General features: G+C 43.8%; 1 protein-coding gene across 4 annotated transcripts in view; it reads right to left on the reverse strand.

Moving 5' to 3' along the window:
* Window positions 1-16,722, reverse strand: part of FAM107B (family with sequence similarity 107 member B) — a 63,320-nt gene extending 46,598 nt beyond the window's left edge. Inside the window, exons 1-2 of one of the 4 annotated variants that reach the window (XM_074869817.1) lie at window positions 16,526-16,722; window positions 14,427-14,546 (exon numbers count right to left, since the gene is read on the reverse strand). The gene's annotated coding sequence lies outside the window, so the exon portion shown is untranslated. Of the gene's footprint in view, window positions 1-4,482; window positions 4,503-4,580; window positions 4,602-14,426; window positions 14,547-16,525 lie in introns of those variants that run through there. The other 3 variants (XM_074869819.1, XM_074869818.1, XM_074869815.1) reach the window with 3 other exon arrangements.
* Between the last annotated feature and the right edge of the window lie 1,727 nt (window positions 16,723-18,449).

Raw genomic sequence — 18,449 nt, forward strand, 5'->3', positions numbered from 1 at the left:
CGTGCCACAGTCAGCAGCAAAGCAAAAACTTCACAAAACACAGGAGGGAGCTGATGACAGATGAGAGGGCAAGAGGCAACGCAGGAGCCATCTCTGAAATAATTACTAGCGCTGTAGCACAGCCTGCCATGAGAGAGCCTTTCCCACATTTTTAAAGCTGCAAACGTAAACAGCACTTAAAAGGAAATTTAACTTGAGTGGTGAACCAGGAAATGAAAAAAATGATCTGGAAGAAAATGATGGATTTTCCTGTGCCCTGAGGAGCAGCCCTGGGAAATCCTGGCTCTCACAGAGAATCCCATTTCATGGTCACCAGGGCTTTCCATCTGAAGGGAATGGGATTTCAGGATGGTGTTTCCTTTCCCCCACCCTTTGCTGGCTGTCATAAGAGGATGCTATCAGCTGTGACAAACCACTCCCCTCTGGAACATGGAGCCCAGACAGGACAGCTCAGGACAGCTAACGTGCAGTAAGCCTCAATTGCATTAGGGGTCTGGGAGAGACACCCTGGCTTAGGGAGTCATCCTCCACCTGCATTTAAGTCAGCTCTGATTCATAACAAAATAATCATTTTAATGGTGAAAAGCAGCTACTAAAAATGCTTTCTTGCAGCAACAGGGCCAACAAAAAGCCAAGCCAGGAGACTCTGACAGCATCTGCAATTTATGGGGAAATGGGCAACCAAGGAGCAGGCTTGGGCCAGGCTCAGCAGTGGGTAATGCTGCCTGGAGTTCATCCCTGGCTGCCAGCACCCACACTGCACATGGGCAACCTGAGCACAGTCCCACCAGTTCCTGCAGCAGGTGATGGGGGTGACCCTTTGGAGAGAGGGCCCCGCAATCCCACGGCATCAGCACACAGAAGGATAACCTGGGGAGAGTCACGCCAAACCTGTGGCCGATGGGAGCCCCAGCTCACACCCGGGGTCAGGGCTGCACTTAAAGCACAGTGCGATGCTGCCCCTGCGCTCTCCCCTCGTGCAGGATGGGATGGTGCCCGGGGACCACTGGGCTCTGGAAGGACATGGTAACACACAGTTTGCCTGATGGGGATCTAAGAAGACACCACTTCATGTCAGGCAGCATGGCAAGTGTCCCTTCTGACAGCTTAATGTTTCACCCGCAGATCTGCGCATAATCAGCTCAGTGTTAGGATCTGCAGTTAAACCTCATTGGCTGAGCCTGAAGATTAGAGATAAAAAATGGGAGATTCAGGCACAAGAAGTAAAACAAGGCAGTTGGAGTTGTTTCCCTCCTCATTACTCATCACTGTAACTGCACCCAAAGGACAACCGCTTGCAGGCAGCGCTGACACGGGTTCAATCCCTTCTGGAGAGGTGGGCAGGCTCTTACTGGTCTCCAGCAGAAGAAGTTGAGAACTACCAAAAACCTTGCAGAGGCTTGGAGTGGGGAGGTTCATTTCTCCTGGAAGAGGCGAGACAAGTTGCCATCTGTGTTGGCAGCCCAGCTGCCCAATACCCGCTCAGACAGTTTAAATCCAGACTTACTGGGTTGAGCAGCGCTTGCAGAAAGACCTCTCATCAACAGGAACCAGGTTAATGGTACAGGGGGAGGCAGGGCACAGGCTCTGCTGAACAGGAATTTCCCTCTCCAAGGAATTGTGCAGGTGATATCCTGCATAGTGCAGTAAACAGAGACAACCCTGGGCAGACCTTACAAGCAAAGTCAACAGGAGTCCTGCTGAAGGATCCATACTTTTTGTATACACAAAGGTGATTTTAAATATGGATTGGCTTGATAAAGGCGATTCTTTAGGACACCAGTGCAAACACACAAATGTAGGGAACCACGTAACCTGAACAACCAAAATTTCTTTGCATATAGAGACTTGCTAGCCAATTTTTCTTCATCTCCACTGTGGGACGGAAATGTAACTGGAAACATAAGTATTTTTGATAACAGGTAATAACGACTTAAGAGATTCTCTCTAATTTTTATTTATTACATGGGCAAAAGGCCAGAGAGCGCATTTAGTTAATTAAAGTTTTATTGATAGCAGTAAGTTGTACATTCCTGACATCCTTCTTTTCTTTTTCCCCTGTAGAATGTGGTCCTTAGCCTTCCTTTTACATACAACAACAAAATTAAGCAAAAATAACTATGTAACTTCCTGCAACATCCAAATAAAAAAAGCTACTGTTAAAATAAATAAATAAAATTAAAACCGAATTCATCGTTCAACATAGCCATCCCCACAGAAAGACTAACATGCAGATGAAATGGGAAAGAACCTTGCCTAGGCTGCCAAGGAAAAATACAAAGGCAGGAAGTAGGAAAAAATAATGAGATCCTTATACTCTGCAAGTTGGCAAATGTATCAACCCCTTGTTATATTTGTTTTTCATGTGTTACTCACTAGGCATGCTCGTGCACTGGGAAGAATACCAGATAAAACATGCGGTTATTGGCCAGCAGAGATAATACAGTTAGAACGCAAGCTCAGGTCTGCAGCAGTTTTCCTTAATAAGTATTTCCTATTTGAGCAAATATTGATCCTACATGATGTGACAGGACACTGATATAAAGAAATTGCTTTATGATATGATCTTTAACTGTAAAAAGAAAAAAAGAAATAACAAAACTAGCCAACATATATTCACTGTGGGCTTACTGAGTTTCATACTAGCGTGTCTTGAGTTTTCACTTCATTCACGTGGAACTAAGTTTTATCTTTCTGTGATACAATCCAGCAGTATGTTGAATTCAATGGTTAGTCTTTCAACTCAAAGGCCTGAAGCCAGTTTACAAATACATAACAATTTGAAATAACAAGAGTTTCCTATCCATTCTAATTTTCAAGACTTTGCGATGCACATATTGAATTACGGGAATAGCTCATTCCGTTACCAAAAGCTTCCAGAAGGAACTGATAAATGAACATTACGCCTTTATAGTTGTAACCAAATGAGGGGACTGAAATACATAGGGGTTTTTTCCCGTCTTCAGCTTTACAAAATTTTCATGTGGTTCAGAAAGTTAGCAAGAATGAAAGCCTATCTACTGTTCCCCATCTCAGCTACCCACCAAATGACAGTTAAGTAGAGCTGAAGGAAATCAGTGTGGTTTGCTTGCACAAGCAGCTTTCTGAAAAGGTAGCAACTATGTTGTAAAGCATTTAGACAGGAAGTAAGAAGAATCTAGGACACTATTCTGATGCCTACATCTTAGTTAAATCAGCACACTAGCAAAACCAGACTGCAAGAGCTGGGCTACAAGAGCCACCACAGGGAGTTCCCCTGGTGCACAGCTAAGCTGCAAAAACATATCCAGAGAGACTGTTTCATAACCAAGAAGAAAATATAGGACCAGGTCTGGTATTTAAGCTAAATTACTTTCTTAGATTTCTTATATGATAATTCTAAGTGTGCACTCGCAATCCTCTTCATAAGTTTTGGCTGGTTTCAGCCAAATTTTTAAAGGGTTTGAAGCCTCCAAGATATGAAGCTCCCCTAAATTTCATGTAAACTGGTGGCTGAGTAATGAAAGACTCCAGGCAGGAGTCCAGGCTCTGACAGGGCTCATTCCAGTGCAGATAGACAACAGTTGCAAGTAACAGCCCTCGGAAGCACAGTAAAAAAACAAAAAACATAAAACAAACAACCTGTAAGAATTTGGATCAACAGGAAATGAATTGTCAGGAAAACAAAACCAAGGTTTATGGAAGGCAAAACTGGAGGATCCCCACACTGACTACATGTGAACTGGATGACAACAGGGATTTAGTTATGCAGCACAGAGGACTTCAACTTGTGATGCTGGTGTTAAAGACTCATGCAAGCTTATCTCATGCAGGTCAGCAAGAAAGCTTACAGCTTCGGTTTGTAGCAGAAATACATATGGTACAAACAGATATACCAAAATTTTATTTTATTTTTTAATTATCTCACCTTCCATTTTCTTTCCAGTCTCATACCACTATCTGACCCATTTTCTTCCCCAATCCAGAGATCAGGTCAAAATTTATCAAACATGATGATGATGATGGAAAGGTCCACTTTAATGTACCTACGTGCCTGCATTCTTTGTGACAGAAGGTGTCTTGCAGGATACCTCTGGCTTCTGTGGCACATTTAAGAAAAAGTAAAAAACTGAAAATAAACAAAAAGAGGCCCAAAAGCACAAACTATTCAATCTTTAAGTACAAAGACCTCTTCTATTAGGAAAAACACACCATCATTGTGATAAACACGATTAAAATTTCAGATTCTTGCAAGAACCACTTTCAGTCATTTTACAAACTTCCTCTTGTTTGCCAGTTACTTAACTGACACCTATAATCTAAAGCATCTTTCACTTTAGAAAAAAAGAAACCACTAACCTTTAACAAATTGTCTTATACAGGATAATGCAACAAGGTCTAACCCTGCTGCAGTGAGAATAGACCCAGTTTAACCACAGGCCAGTTATTCAGTTGAGGACAAGTTGTATCACTAAAAATCTTTTGTGTTACTGTCTACTTCACCTTTACTTCTCTTGCTTATTTTGTACATCCCTAGAGCAGAATCAGGCACAGACACGGCTGCAGTCCAACATCATCTTCGGCCTCTGAAAGATGCATACATGCTTGTACCGAGCCACACAGCTTCGCTCAGTGCTTTATGCCCCACCTGTAAAAAGCAACACATGGAGTCCAGAACGGGGCTGGGAGGAAAGAAAGCATGGTGCCACCACAAGTCACAGCTGCAAGGCAGCCTGTTTTTATTTACTGCACACATATGTGTACACCTTAGCCAGATTTCAGCCACCTCTAACTTCTGAAGTTAGGTTTTCAGCTTCAGAACAGCTGTTTCTGGATAAAAAGATTCATATTCTTAACAAACACTACTCAGGTGAAGGGGAGAGGAATTGCACTGTAAATTCAAGCCTCCCATAAAAGAGATGTAGAAGATATGCACATCAGGAAAAAAACAATTCACAGTAGAGACTAAATTGTTAGAGAGTGGAGAGGAAGACAACAGAAAACCCTTATCATTTAAGCTGACCACCTACATTTGACTAGCTTGTTGATATTCCCATTCCAGTGCCAGACTGATCCTGGAAACTCCAAGCCCTAGATTCAGTTCTAAACCCTAGGCAAATGTAAAGCCCTTTTAAAAATGCTCTTCTACTCCCCTTCCATTAAGGACTTCCAAGTAATAACACTTAAATGTAGTCTAGGCTTTCAATGACCCAAACTTTTAATGATTCAAGCTTTTAAACTTCCATTCATCTGCTCTTCATTCAACAATTGGTTTACAGAAAGATTTTTAAAGAGCACCACGGCTCACTGTAGGGCCTTTTGATTCTCTAGCATGCACTATCACTTATTTACTTTAGGTTTTCCATTAGTCAAGTGCTAGCAAGTTCACAATTAAATGAATCACAAGCACCAGAGCAAACAAGACAGTTAAGGCAAAGGAATCCAATTCAAACAACATCCAGTACAGAAGACATTTAGAAGTCCAGAAAGCTAAGAGAAGCTTGCTTTGCTTTTTAACTTAGCATGTTTAGAAACAAAAAAATATCTTTAAGAAAGTCTGAAATTGCTTAAACTTATACAGGAACGCCACTAAAAACTCCCTATCTCTTAAATTTCATCAGTGACACAAAAGCATTGACTGAAAACATTAAGTACTTCAATTAATTAAATTCCTTACAAATGCATTTCCAGAAAAGTGGAGGGTGGGGGGCAGGGGGGTGTGGAATCCCAAACTCCGTTACAAGACTACACTGTTCTCCCAAAATGCACAAATATTGAAGCGGTGCAGCAACCGTGTGAGGGCTACCACCCCTCCAGCATACAATTTAGAGAAGCAAGCGAGTATTGTGCTTTAAGAAGCATTGTCCTTTGCATTAAAAAAATAAAGGTCATGGCCCTTGTGGTCCAGAGAACTTACCAAAAGCAAAAAAGAAACGTTTATTCTATGCTCAGCCCAAATTGTAATGAAAATTAACATTTGACCAGGACAGAGGAAAAACTGCAATTTAATGAAACCACAGTTAGTGACATCCCCATAAAACGATGCCAATCACTTGTCTTTGAGTCAGCTACATTTCCACATTTAGTACAACCACTTCGGGTGACTCACACCAATAACCTATCTGGAAGATAAGTAAAGGAAATCTCTAGCATGATTTTGTTGCAGCTTTTCAAGATGAAGTGTAATTTGCCTGGTGCTCTTCATTTGAACTTCAATTATTTGAAAATTTAATTTGAATTCCAATTTGTCTTTAGGAATTTTCTCAGAAGCAACAAGGTTAATGGGGGTAATGTACGACATGCAAAACTGGCAAGTAAAGTAATGATCATGGTCTAACCAGATCCTGTTTTCAGTAAGAAGCAGCTTTTTTAGGCTGCCTACTTGCCTAAAGGCCTTTATGAGAAGATGATTTCAAAATTGGCATAGTGGGTTTTTGCTTGAAATATAAAGTTTATATTATCTTTTCATTATGTTTCTGTTTGCAGTGTTCATCCTGTTTGTTTTTCCTCTTGGTTCAAAGTCCCAAGTTCAAATTCTATCCTTGCACTAATTAGTTATAGCTGTAGACAAGTCAATTCAGCCTTTGCTTCTCAAGTTGTAAAAGGACAATAATAAATACTTATCTACTTTAAATAGATATTGGAAGGATTTGTTTATCCTGACACAGTTTATTTTTCAAATACACAATGATTCTACAAAATGTTAAGCAGAAATTACCTAGTTTAACCACATTAACTGGAATGATTGTAATTTTTGTAAATGGCTTGTTGGGCTTTCATATCCTTTCCTTCCTGAGGGATAGTTTCCTACAGTACACTCCTAAACCTCCCATTTAGCAAACCATGATACCCTAAACTGAGTTCATAGCACCTTAACTACGGCAGTTTAAAAGAAAACAAACACAAAACCAGTACATTGATTACAAAAACATTTAATCTTAAGAATCTGAATGGTTGTATTTTAGGGTACATTTTTTTCCAGTCCCCTTCCTGGGGGAAAAAACCCAGTAGGAGTGGGAGCTCCTTATTTCATTGCTTTTACAGTAATGAGTTATGTTTGATATTCAGTGTTTTGTTGACTAGTAGGTGTAATCTGGTGCTTTCTAAATCCAATCTTTGCCTGACTTCATAGCACTCTATAAACATCTGTACTTAGAAAGTAAATTAACTACATCTGTGGCTGTTTTAGCAGCCAATTAATCAGCTTCCTATTAGAAAGAAAAAATACCCTAAACCAAAGTGTGATTCTGGATATAAAATAAAGATGAACCTCAAGTCTTGTGAAGCATCAAACCTGAACAGGAAATCAGCTGAGGCTTCTTCATCATTACAGACAAAAAAAAAGGAATAAATGAACTCACCACTGGCTCAAACTTTAAAACTTAATTCTACTAGTCCCAATGTTACTTGTAGTAAAGAGATTAAGATCCAATATTAAAACGGGAGGAAGGAGTTGAAACGATCCCTTAGAGCAGTCATTTAACAAAGCACCATTTTATCAATGCATGCTATGCCCAATTTGATGGAACTCTTCATTAATTCTATTTCAGTCAATGTTGGAAGAAATAAGCTCTTTGAAAGCACACACTCCTCTACCTTAAAGTTCATTCAAAACTCTTGCCTTTCAGTGCAGAGAGCAGGCATTACAAAGGCAGCCCTCCCCCTGTATACCGTCAGATGATGGCAGTCAAAAGAATTATGCATTAAAAGAAAGCCTTCCATCAATACAGACAAAACACAGGAAAGTAAAACATTGCACTTCAGCAGCTAGAGTCTTTTTTTCTTGCAAAATTCTGAAGGAAAAAGAAAGACTCTGAAAAACAGTTTTACTGAAAGCTGATATGGGGATGCTTCAGCAGTTAAGAATTTTGTATGGCAGACACCAAGACCTTAATTAGCATAGCACTATAAAACCTGGGCATCCTTCTGGGTGCAAAGCTAAGTACATCACAGATTGAGCCGACCACAACCTCAGCAGCACAGAAATGAGAGCCTTTCCCTGGCAGATGCTGTCTGTAGCCATCCCACGCTAGCAACACAGTGACAACTTTGAGGAAAGGAAGAACCTCTTAGACATAGGAAATCACAGCAGTGATTTAGAAAGAGACCAAACAGACACCTGAATTACCATTTGAGCAGAAAATTTAGTTACTTAGGGACCCATATGGCCCACTGCTACAGCATCCAAGATAGTCCCCCAGGATTTAAGTACTTACCCTTCTTTTGAAGTTCTTCACCCAATTCCTTTAAAAAGCTATACCAGCATCACTGACCAGACCAATCTCTGACTCTGCATTTTGAACTGGCCCCCATTTTTAGAGTTGTCTGCCATAAAATTTCACAATAAAAGTTACATCAGTTGCAGAAATTTTCTAGCAAAAAGTACTGGTCTAACTTTTTTAATTCCTGTTTTCTTTGCAAATAAGATTTACTATATAGACCTGTGCTTCTCCTCCTTGCAATAATTTTTGCTGAAGCTAGCAAATGGATTACATTTAACTAAAGGAACATGTTTCCTCGGAACTGTTAATCCTATTAGTTATCTGGAAGCAGGTAACAAGGTTGAGGAGATGCCTTTTTAGTGCTTCTACAGAGAAAAAGTAGGCCTTAACTAGCTGAGAAGTATATCAATCCCTATAGGGCAGCTTACAGTGTTAAAATTTGTTCCTGTAATGCAATAAACATGAGTGACGCACTTTTATACATAAAGCTACATCTACACTGGAAGTTTCAGTAAAATCTGGCTCTCCAGCAAAGCAGCTGCATTCAGTGCAAAACTGATCTCCAACATAAGAAAAATTTTTCTACTTCAAGTTTGCAAAACCACTGAGCTGATGTCACAAAAGAAAAAAAAAACATGCTTCACCTTTTTGTGTCTAATGTCCATTCACTCACTCTCTTCTCTGTTTAAACTGCAAATTCCTCAGGTCAAAGACTGTCTCTTTAGGACAGTGCAGGAAGGGCCCTCAGGCCACTGGAAAACAATAGCTGGCACAGTTTTTCTGACTTGATGTGCTAACTTGTCTTCACATACTCGAGCAAGGAAATTTATCTTACTCTGCTTACATACTACATTGCAAAAAAAAAAATCAAAGTCATTGTACATTCAGTAAACTCTTGGGTTTATAGAGGAAACTGTGAAGGTACAGCACTTTTGTGTGATTAGGAAAAGGATGTAGCATATAACACGTCCAGTTGATGACTCCAACCTCTCCCTCTTTTTGCTTAGTTTCATCAGTCACTAACTACAGAGAAAGCAAGACAGGCCCAAATACTCAGATTTGAGCTTCCCCACAAGAGTGAGCGTTTTCATACAATGGCATCTGTAACACATGCCTCAGCCTTTTAAACTAAATCCTCAACCTGAGACTGACTGGCACAGACATTCACAAACTACAGTCTTCATAACAAACTTCAAGGCTGGCTTTCCAGTTACTGGAACTTCAGAAAAATATTTTTGTAAATCTTTTCAATGGAATACGGCTTCACCCCAAAAGATACATGCTTTCTGCTTTTCAGAGACATTAAATTTCTTGAATTCTAAAGCTAGCTTTTAAGGCATTTTCTGAAAAAGGAAGAATGTGTTCACTCATATTTTGCATAAGAAGTTTGAGTTGTTCAGCCTTCTTGTCCTTGAAAGAAGAAACAGGTGAATGAAGCAAAATGAGCACGCTTAGCCTGACTTTAGAGAGCCACCCTGCTCCCCACAGTTGTTATCTGTGGTAACAAAAAGCATGCACAGGACAACCCCATGCACAGCCAGGGCTTCCTTCCAGAATACACAGGACTCCCTGCGCCTGAGCATTTCTGATCAGTTAGCGTGTCGTTGCGGCTGCTCGCTATGACAAAGGACAAGGAGAAGGGTGGGAGAGTGGCAAGGCAAGCTGTGCTCACCCCTGCCCTAGCAGCCACCTATGAAAGGTCATCGCTTCACCTTGCAAACCTACTGCCAGCACAACTGGGAAGTCGTCTACAACCCACAGCGCTTCAGTTTGCTTCTGCACGGTCCGTAGCAGGATGGCCTCAAGGGTACTTCTAAGGCTTTGAAGAAAAAGTTGGTTTACTTTTAGAAATACCAAAAAACACCTCCCACCCAAAGAAAATCCCCAAACCACCAGACCACCCCATCCTTTCCTCCCTTCTCTTAAGACACCCAGACCTGGCTATAGATTTCTTCCAGACTGTTTCCAGGAGGCAGTGGTGATATGCCTGGTATTACAAGTTAAGCACGTGTATTACAGCTTGCATTATATGACATAGCTCATCTTCAAGGACAAGTTACCTCGAAAAGCTCTAGGACAAGAAAAAAAAAACATAGTATAATGCAAAAACTACCATAACCCAGTCAAACTCCTCCCTATTCTCTCCAAAAATAAACCTCCCAAATCCCAGTGGCTTCAGATGAAAATCAGTTTTTCTCCTCTACCAACAGCCAAGCCACAAACTGCACCTCAGGGCAAGCCCAGGCATCCACTCGTCCTTGAAGGGCACCGCAGAGCTCAACTACTGCAGCAAGTCTGAAGGATGTAGCAGCAGCACAGCGGGATGCTCAGCAAGTCATCTTTTTCCCCAGTGACAGTTAAGAGGAAACTGAGGTAGCAGGGATGTATTTCAGTTGAAACAACATATTTAAAGGGCTGCTTAGCGACTCATCCTGACAGGAAGAAGGAAATTTCCTTTAGCTCAAACTAAACTCCTTGCTCTTCAGAGGTACTAAACAGTAAGACTTTTCCTCTATGGTCATATTAACATGCAAAGCAACTCAAGTCCATCCATTCTGATCGCCATCCTTAAGTGCTCTGCTCAGCTGGAGGTGCACTTCACCCATCTGACAGCATGAACTCCAGGTCCCCTGAAAACTTTCCAGCTTGTTCAGAAGCGTCCAGCACTGGCACTGGCCTAGATTAGGAGCACAGTTATGCACACACGAATGGTCTTGACCCACTTCTTATAACATCATCTTGACTACTCAGAGCTGTGAACTCTGTTTTAATATTAGCACCAGAACAAAAGCCTGTGTATATACATGAGGTCTTATGAATGCCCATTCACTGTACAGGCAAGGAATGAAAAGAATTGTTCTATTATTTCCCATCATCATCCTCGCCAACCCACCAACAGACCCACTGAATGCCATCGCTATTGAAATACCTTTGACTGGCAGTGTCTGGCTCCCATTCAGAGCAGATGCCTCCGGATCTGCTGAGTTAGCCAGCTCCAGTGGGCACGAGCATGGTGAACTGAACGTCCTTCCAAGACGGACAGGAGAACTCTTAATATTCAAGTACGCAAAAGCAGCTTAATGTGAGTTTCACTCTACACTATAACAAACAGTTTCAAGACTCGGTTTTCCCCTCCCTAAAATATACTATGCTGCAAAGCAAAGGGACTGCTTCAACCAAAGTCAAACCTGAGGGCAGTTTCTCCTTCAGACGCATTTGTGGGTTTTAGCTCTCCAGCTTACAGGGAAGGTGAGTAATTCCTGGGTACAAGGTAAAAAATAAGACCCGTCCCACCACAACAAGCAGCACGGTTGCTGTCCAGGATGTTAAAGCACTCCTTACAGCAAGAGCATGTTTCATGCTTCATTATCATAAAGCTAGTTCTCTACAGGACTCTAATGCAGCTCATACTGAGGGGCAGTAAATGTAAAAAGCTGAGATTTGCTGAAGGACAGGACAGAGGATTTACAGTTCATCCTGCAGCCACATAAAGAAACTGCAGTATAAATGTGAAAATAAAAGAAATTGATCTCATCTAAAAGAAAGAATTTGTCCCACTGTTCCTAAATGACTGTACTATTCCTCTCTTTGAAGAAGAGTGTGTATTTGCACAAAAGGCAACCTTCTGGCTTCATGTTGCCAAAGAAATTTTCAAAATGTAAGCAAATACAGGAGTTCTGCTTCTAGGATAAATAAAGCTAAATAAGGCAAAGGTTATTGCAATTTTGCTTCCTTCTCTCATCCTTGTCCCATCTAAACAAGCTGATTAACTCCAAAGCAGACTAGATCTATACTAGAAAGCAAATGGCACCAAGCCACCACAAACCCTGCCCTTTCAGCTATAGGCCCAGGCTAAAAAAATCAGAGTAACTATTGATTTCAATTTTTATTTTAACATAATGTGATACAGACCATTGGACTGAGCACTGCACACAACTGCTCCAAAATCTTTGTGGCTTCTTCTTTTACAGACACAGCTTGGAAACACTGCTCTCCCACCTGTGAGTTTCCTACCCTTCATTGCACAAAACTTACAACGCTGGCCTAAACACAAGAAGCTGCCAGCTCGAAACACCTTTTGAAACTAAAGTTAAAACGCTGACAGACTGCAATTAAAACAGTCAACCACCAAACACAGTGCTGTAAGGAAAAACATTATTTCAAACTTCAGTTTTCTCAGTGTGACAAAACACGGAGGTAACAGGTATCCTCTGGTGTTTTCAAGTCATACAGAAAGAGGAAGAAAAGACCACATCCTTCCTTTTCCTGCAGATGCTGGTGCTCCCTGCTAATATAACGCCTGTAAGATTTCTGCCACACAAGATTGCCTCCCCGCTGTCGTGCAACACACACAGTCCTTCGCACCAACGCCCTGTAGCGGAAGAGGCCAGGCAAGAACAGCAGCTGTGCAAGTGTCTGTGCAGAAGTGAGAGCAGCCGCCCCTTCAGAAACCACCTTTAAAAAGCACGAGCCTGGTCTCTCAGGGTGGGGATCTGCACTCACACCATCTCACTGGGGTCACAGAAAGGCAGCCCTGGTCTGCCATGGCCCTCTGGGCTCTGCAAAGCCTTCTCTTCCCTTCTGCTGGCACCTGCTGATGTGCCCCTGTACAACGGGACAGATGAAGGACCAAAGACCCAGCCAGAGATCCATCTGTGACAACAGCACCCACTATTTAAAGGCAGGTGTAGAAAGGAGAAGAAAAATGTCCCTTACTGTTTTTTCTCTCCTATGTATGCTGAATGTCTTTGTTTAAGCACTTATCATTACAAAACCCTCCTGTTCTTCATAGCCTAACAAAGACCAACATATGTGTTATTGGTGGGAGAGCAGTCGACCACTAATTGCATCACAGCCAGGTAACCAAATTGATTTTCATACTGTGCCTTTTGGACCGTGCCTCTTCTACTCCTTCATGCAGGGGGAAATTCCTTCGTTTCAACACTAGCCAATAGTTCAGGAGACAAGAGTTCAAGTTCCTGTGTAGTCATGGACAACCTGTTTACTTTCTGGTCCTTTTATTCCTCATCTGCAAAGGGAAGGTGTCTTCCCCAATGTGGGAAGATGCAGCACCTTTCCACTTCAGCACAGCTTTGAGAGGATTAAGATAAATGAAGCCCGCACAGAGATAAGCCTGACAAAAACACGCAAGATGTGGAAAGAGGAAGTATCGCTGAGAAGTGTAGTTCTAGCCATGTAATTTATCTTTCTTCTAAAAAACATTTTTCCTATCAAATTTGCACCTCTATGTTCAGCTTAGCATGCAACCAATTCCTTTTCCACAGCTGAACCCTTCCAATATCTTCTGTTGAAGTTAAAACATCAAAACTCCAACTTACATGCTCTTTACGTAAATACAGAAGAGTTGCATGCTCTTTGCAACATCATCTGAAGCTGCAAACCATACTTCCACTGATACTCAAGAACACGCCAGGTCTGGCCAAACCAGAATAAACTTTAGACTAATCACTGAGTTGAAGAAGCATTAAGCACATTTTTTTCCCCTCCAAAGTTAGGCAGTGAATATAGCTTGCTCTTTGATGCTTGCTTTTTCCAAAAGTGTCAGAACGGTATCAGCTGTGAGTTGTGTCTGACATGCTCATTTTGTGTACTTATGAGATGCAAATAGATCCAAAGTTGTACAGCGCAAAGATGTCAAGATATAAAAACGGCTCAGCAGAGACTCTGCAAAGCTGAGCACTGAAACTTGCTCTCTTTAAAACTACCACAGTGCCAGAAAAGCCTTAGAGTTGGCCACATGTACTTAACACTGTTAACTGCATACAAAGATAACACAGTTTTATTCAGTAAAATCTTTTTTTTGAAACTTTGATGGAGCCAAAGTTCTGTTAAAGCCAATTACTGGTTAAACAGTTCCACTCTTCTTCCCACAGCTAGTAAACAAGAAAGTTTCCTTCTATCTTTCCCCATTTTTCCTTCTGCTCCCAATTTTTAGGATTTTCCTGTCCTTACCTATGTTATGAAGGGGTGTTCCCAGAAGCAGTTTCTCAACATCCTGAGTATGGCACTGTGTAAAAACTGAGTGACTCCCCTACCGCCACCCATGTCTACTCTCAAGCTTGGCTGTTCCACTGCATGACTGTCAAACAATCTGCCACTTCAGCAAACACACTGACCATAGCCACCACACAAATGAGCTTGTAAAGAAGAGGCATGTGCGAGAAAGATCTCCCAACTGCAGCTGCCACATAGCTCCTCACTTACCTAGTCGTGCAGGGGTGCTGTAGGGTTCAACACTGCTAGTCTCAAACCGTTAAATGCTCAAGGTTGAGCCGGAGTTCAGAGAAACTTCTTAATTTTGAAGAGATAAAAAAGGTGCTAAGACTGAAAAAGAAGGAAGAGAGTAAATTAAGGGATGTAAGATCTGAAGCAGAAAGGAGAAAACAAATGGGAAAGTATTTAGAGGACTTGATGAGATGACTCTCCCACCTCTACCTCTTACTTTTGGGAAGCGATCAGCATACCATTTTAACTAACAATACTTAAGTGCTGGAGGCAAAATAGCAGTATTACTCTTGAGCATTTTGGACACTGAAAAACAGAAGTGACACTTCACCTGCCAAAATCATCCCTGGCAAAACTCCACGGACATCAGTGGAACTACACCAAGCATGAAATTGGCCCACAGTTGCTTTAAGACAATAAAGGCTTTGTTTTAGGAGATATGGGGCCTTTGTGGTTCTTTTTAATAAAGCCCAGCAAACAATTGTTTATTGTCCCTGAGCAAATATCGCTGACAATAAGCAAGCAGCTATCACATTCATAGTGCATGCTGTCTGTCCATATATTGCTAGGAAAACCATCAATAAAGCAAGAGATTCTCAGTGTCCTGTTCATCTCACAGGGAAAGTAAAGACAGTTTAAAAGCCTCTCAAACTGCCTACGAGATCCACAAGCAATTATTCCCATTTTTAACAATGTTCTTCCATGCTCCTACTTCTTTGCCAAGTCAATGAAAGTTAAATATCCTCATTGGTGCTACAGGATTTAGCGCACACATACACGTACCACAACGCAGAACAGCACCCCTGCCAGAGTTATTCAACAACACTCCCACCACAAACTACACACAGCGACCAAATTACGCTCACACAGAAGCATCTTTTCCTCGTTTTGTTGTGTTTTTGTTAGACTATGCAAATTCTCAACGAAACCCCAAAAGTTCACATGTTCCTGCCTCTCTCTCAAGTTTGCTACAAGCATTGCCCTGAACTTATAGGACCAGACTCTGCTCCAACACCAGCCACAGCCGTATACTGTGTTCACACAGTATTGATATATGCCAGAACTCATTAAGCTATGAAAAAAATCCAACGGAAGAAGCAAACAAGTAGTTCAGTTACACAGAACTCCTGCATTGCACCCCTTCGCTTTGTGAAGTCCCAAAATACCTTTATCCAGCAGTTACGCTGGCCAGCTGCACTGCCTTTCAACCCAAACGTAGGAAAATCTGGACATTTGGACTCTTGGGGCCCTTGAGGGAAACTCTGACAGAACCGCACCGGGAGGGATGGAAGCACACGCAGGGAGACAGCGCAACTCCTCCGGTCCTGGCACGCTCACAGCTTTTACTTTTTTTAAAGATTTGTTAAGGAAACATCCACTGTCCACATCAGAAGTTCAGCTACTCTAAATTCTCATTTTTCAGGGCAGGACATATAGAAAATGAATTACGTATATTTTGTATTTGCTTTTCCTTTTCCACCTCTTCCACTCAACATCACGCTCCCCTGGCCCCACCGGGCTGCAGCCCACGGACCCCGCCGAGCCAGCAAAAGTCACCAGAGAATAAAAGTTGCCCCACTGGCAAACCCAAACGCCCCAGCGGCTCCACGGTCCCGGCGAGCCGAGGGGAAGCCCGCCAAGCAGCTCACGGCTGGGCCGCGGGGGTCGGCGGGCGGGCGCCCGGTCGGCGGGACCGGCAGCATCCTCGCTGCTCCGCACACCCCACCGGGCACCCTGATACTTCACCCCCTCTCCCCTTTGGTTTTTTTTTTAATTTTTTTTTTTTGCAGGGCTACTATTAACTCCCTTCATCCTGAAGGGAAACGCGGGAGCAGAGACGGGGCTCCCCCGCGGGAGCCCCACGGCCCGCGGGTGCCGCCGCCTCCCGCTTCGCACAACCCTCCCACCAGCGGCACCCCGACAGCTTGGGGAGGGGGGTGCGGTGATGGGACCCCCCCTCCCCTTCCCGCCTCCCACCGCGGACCCTCACAGGGAGCCGCCTTCCCTCAGCCACCCCCCGGCTGCCCCGTCCCACCGCGCCAGCGCCGCGCCTTTGTGTGAGGAGACACAAAACCTACCTCGCCGGGGCGGCTCTCCCCGCCCGGCAGCGCGGGGACGAGGGCAGGGAGACCCCGAGGAGCCCGGCGGGAGGAGGGAAGGAGGAGGGAAGAAGGAGGGAAGCCGGCCGGCAGCCGCCCGCCCGCTCACTGCCCGACGGACGGACGGACTGTGCCTTCGCCCGCCCGCCGGCGCGGCCCCGCCACACGCGCGGAGCCGGCCCGGCCTCGCCTGAGGGGAGCGGCGGGGCGGGCCGGGGGCGGGCCCGCCGCTGAGTCACCGCCGAGGCCGCCCGGCCGCCTCCTTTGTTGTCAGGCGTGGAAAAATCCGGGGTGGGGGGGCCTGGCTGGGTGGAAATCCCGAGAGAAACGGGGGGTTAAAAACTGGAGGGGGGTGTGGAGGCGGAGGTGAGCGCCGTGGAGCTCTGCCTCCTCGGGGCGCGGGGAGGGCGGCGGGAGGCTGCAGCCGGGCCCACACCCCGGGAAGGGCAACACGCGTGGAGTGTCCGCGGGCGGTTCGCAAACGCCTGCCGAGGCCGTTGAGTGGCCCCACTCGCCTGCAAGAGCCACCCCTCTCTTCATGGAAGGGGAATCTTCCAGCTGTCCCACCCTTCAACTTTCCCCGCGTGGTTTCTTCTCCCTTTCCGTGGCCCGGAGCCCTGTCCACTGTGGCTATTTCCACAGGGCAGTCTGCAGGAAATAAGGTTCCCACTCTGCGAGCAGAATCATCCAAGTAAGAGGCCAAGAAATCATGGCCAGCCAGTCAAAATGTGCCTTGGTGTGCCCCAAAATCTGTTTCATAGTGAGGGCTACGTGATGGAGACATGACAGAGAGAGCCTGGGACACGATACAGCATGCACAGACTTTGGGAATGAACCCCCCAAAACAGAAAGATCTTTGGAGATGAAATGTGGTTTTATGCATTGGTGTAGATACTTGGATTGAATCGATATCTTTTGTATATTTATCACTAGGATTATGTTGCGTTTCTTCAGAGCAGATAACTTGAATCACAACAAAGTGACAGCAACTTGAGTCATCCCAGGGCTGGAAAACTTCAGACTGATTTGAGGAGCTCAGTAACCTGAGGAGCTGAGGATTCAACATCACTTGGGCTGCAGAGACAGGCCCAACCCCCAAACACCCCAACCCCAAGAAATCCCCACAGGGAGGATATTGGGTGCTCAGTAGATGGTGCTATTTCCACCAAATCTGTCCTAAATAATCCCTTGCCCCCCCACGGTAAGGAGCATGACTCGTGGAGAGAAATGTGTTTTCTGTGGGGCAGAGCTGAAATCCGGGGTACCGGTATGTACTAAAAGATTGCTCCGGTCTTTGTGTGTGGCTGTTCTTTCACTAGGAAAAAAAGGCAGCCTGGGTGAAACCTAACAAATCGATAAAATCCAGAACACGGGTGGCCACTGTCAGTTCTGGTTCAATTTGATTCTCTTGCTGAGCACCAACATATGCAGTCAGAGCTATGCTGTGAACAAACAAAATGTTATAAAATACTACATGCTCCTCAAAATGTCACTTGTGGTGTGACAAGTTAGACACCCCTTTGCGTTGTCCATGTTCACAGTGTCAGCCCTGGTTATGGGCAGCCTCAGTCCCCTGGTGCCCTTTCCTTTGCAGGAGTGTTGTGAGATATAGTTGTTCTGTATGTGAAGCTCATGGATACTATATGGAGAAAAACCTCATAAAAATTGATTATTTTTTTTATTAAATGCAGCACAATGATGTGCCTGGATGAATGAGGGAGTATAAATATTGAATAGTTCCTTGTTCTGTGAGCAACCTCTATCTGAATCATGGGAGGGGGAAATGGTGTATGACCAGGGAATTGCAAACAGCAAAGAAATAACACGACCTTCAAGGCCAGATGGAATGCTGGATTTCCCTATCTTCTGCATTCTTGACCTTACAGACCTCTCCATAGCATTT

Source organism: Strix uralensis, chromosome 5, assembly GCF_047716275.1.
Source record: "Strix uralensis isolate ZFMK-TIS-50842 chromosome 5, bStrUra1, whole genome shotgun sequence".
Lineage (NCBI taxonomy): Eukaryota > Metazoa > Chordata > Aves > Strigiformes > Strigidae > Strix > Strix uralensis.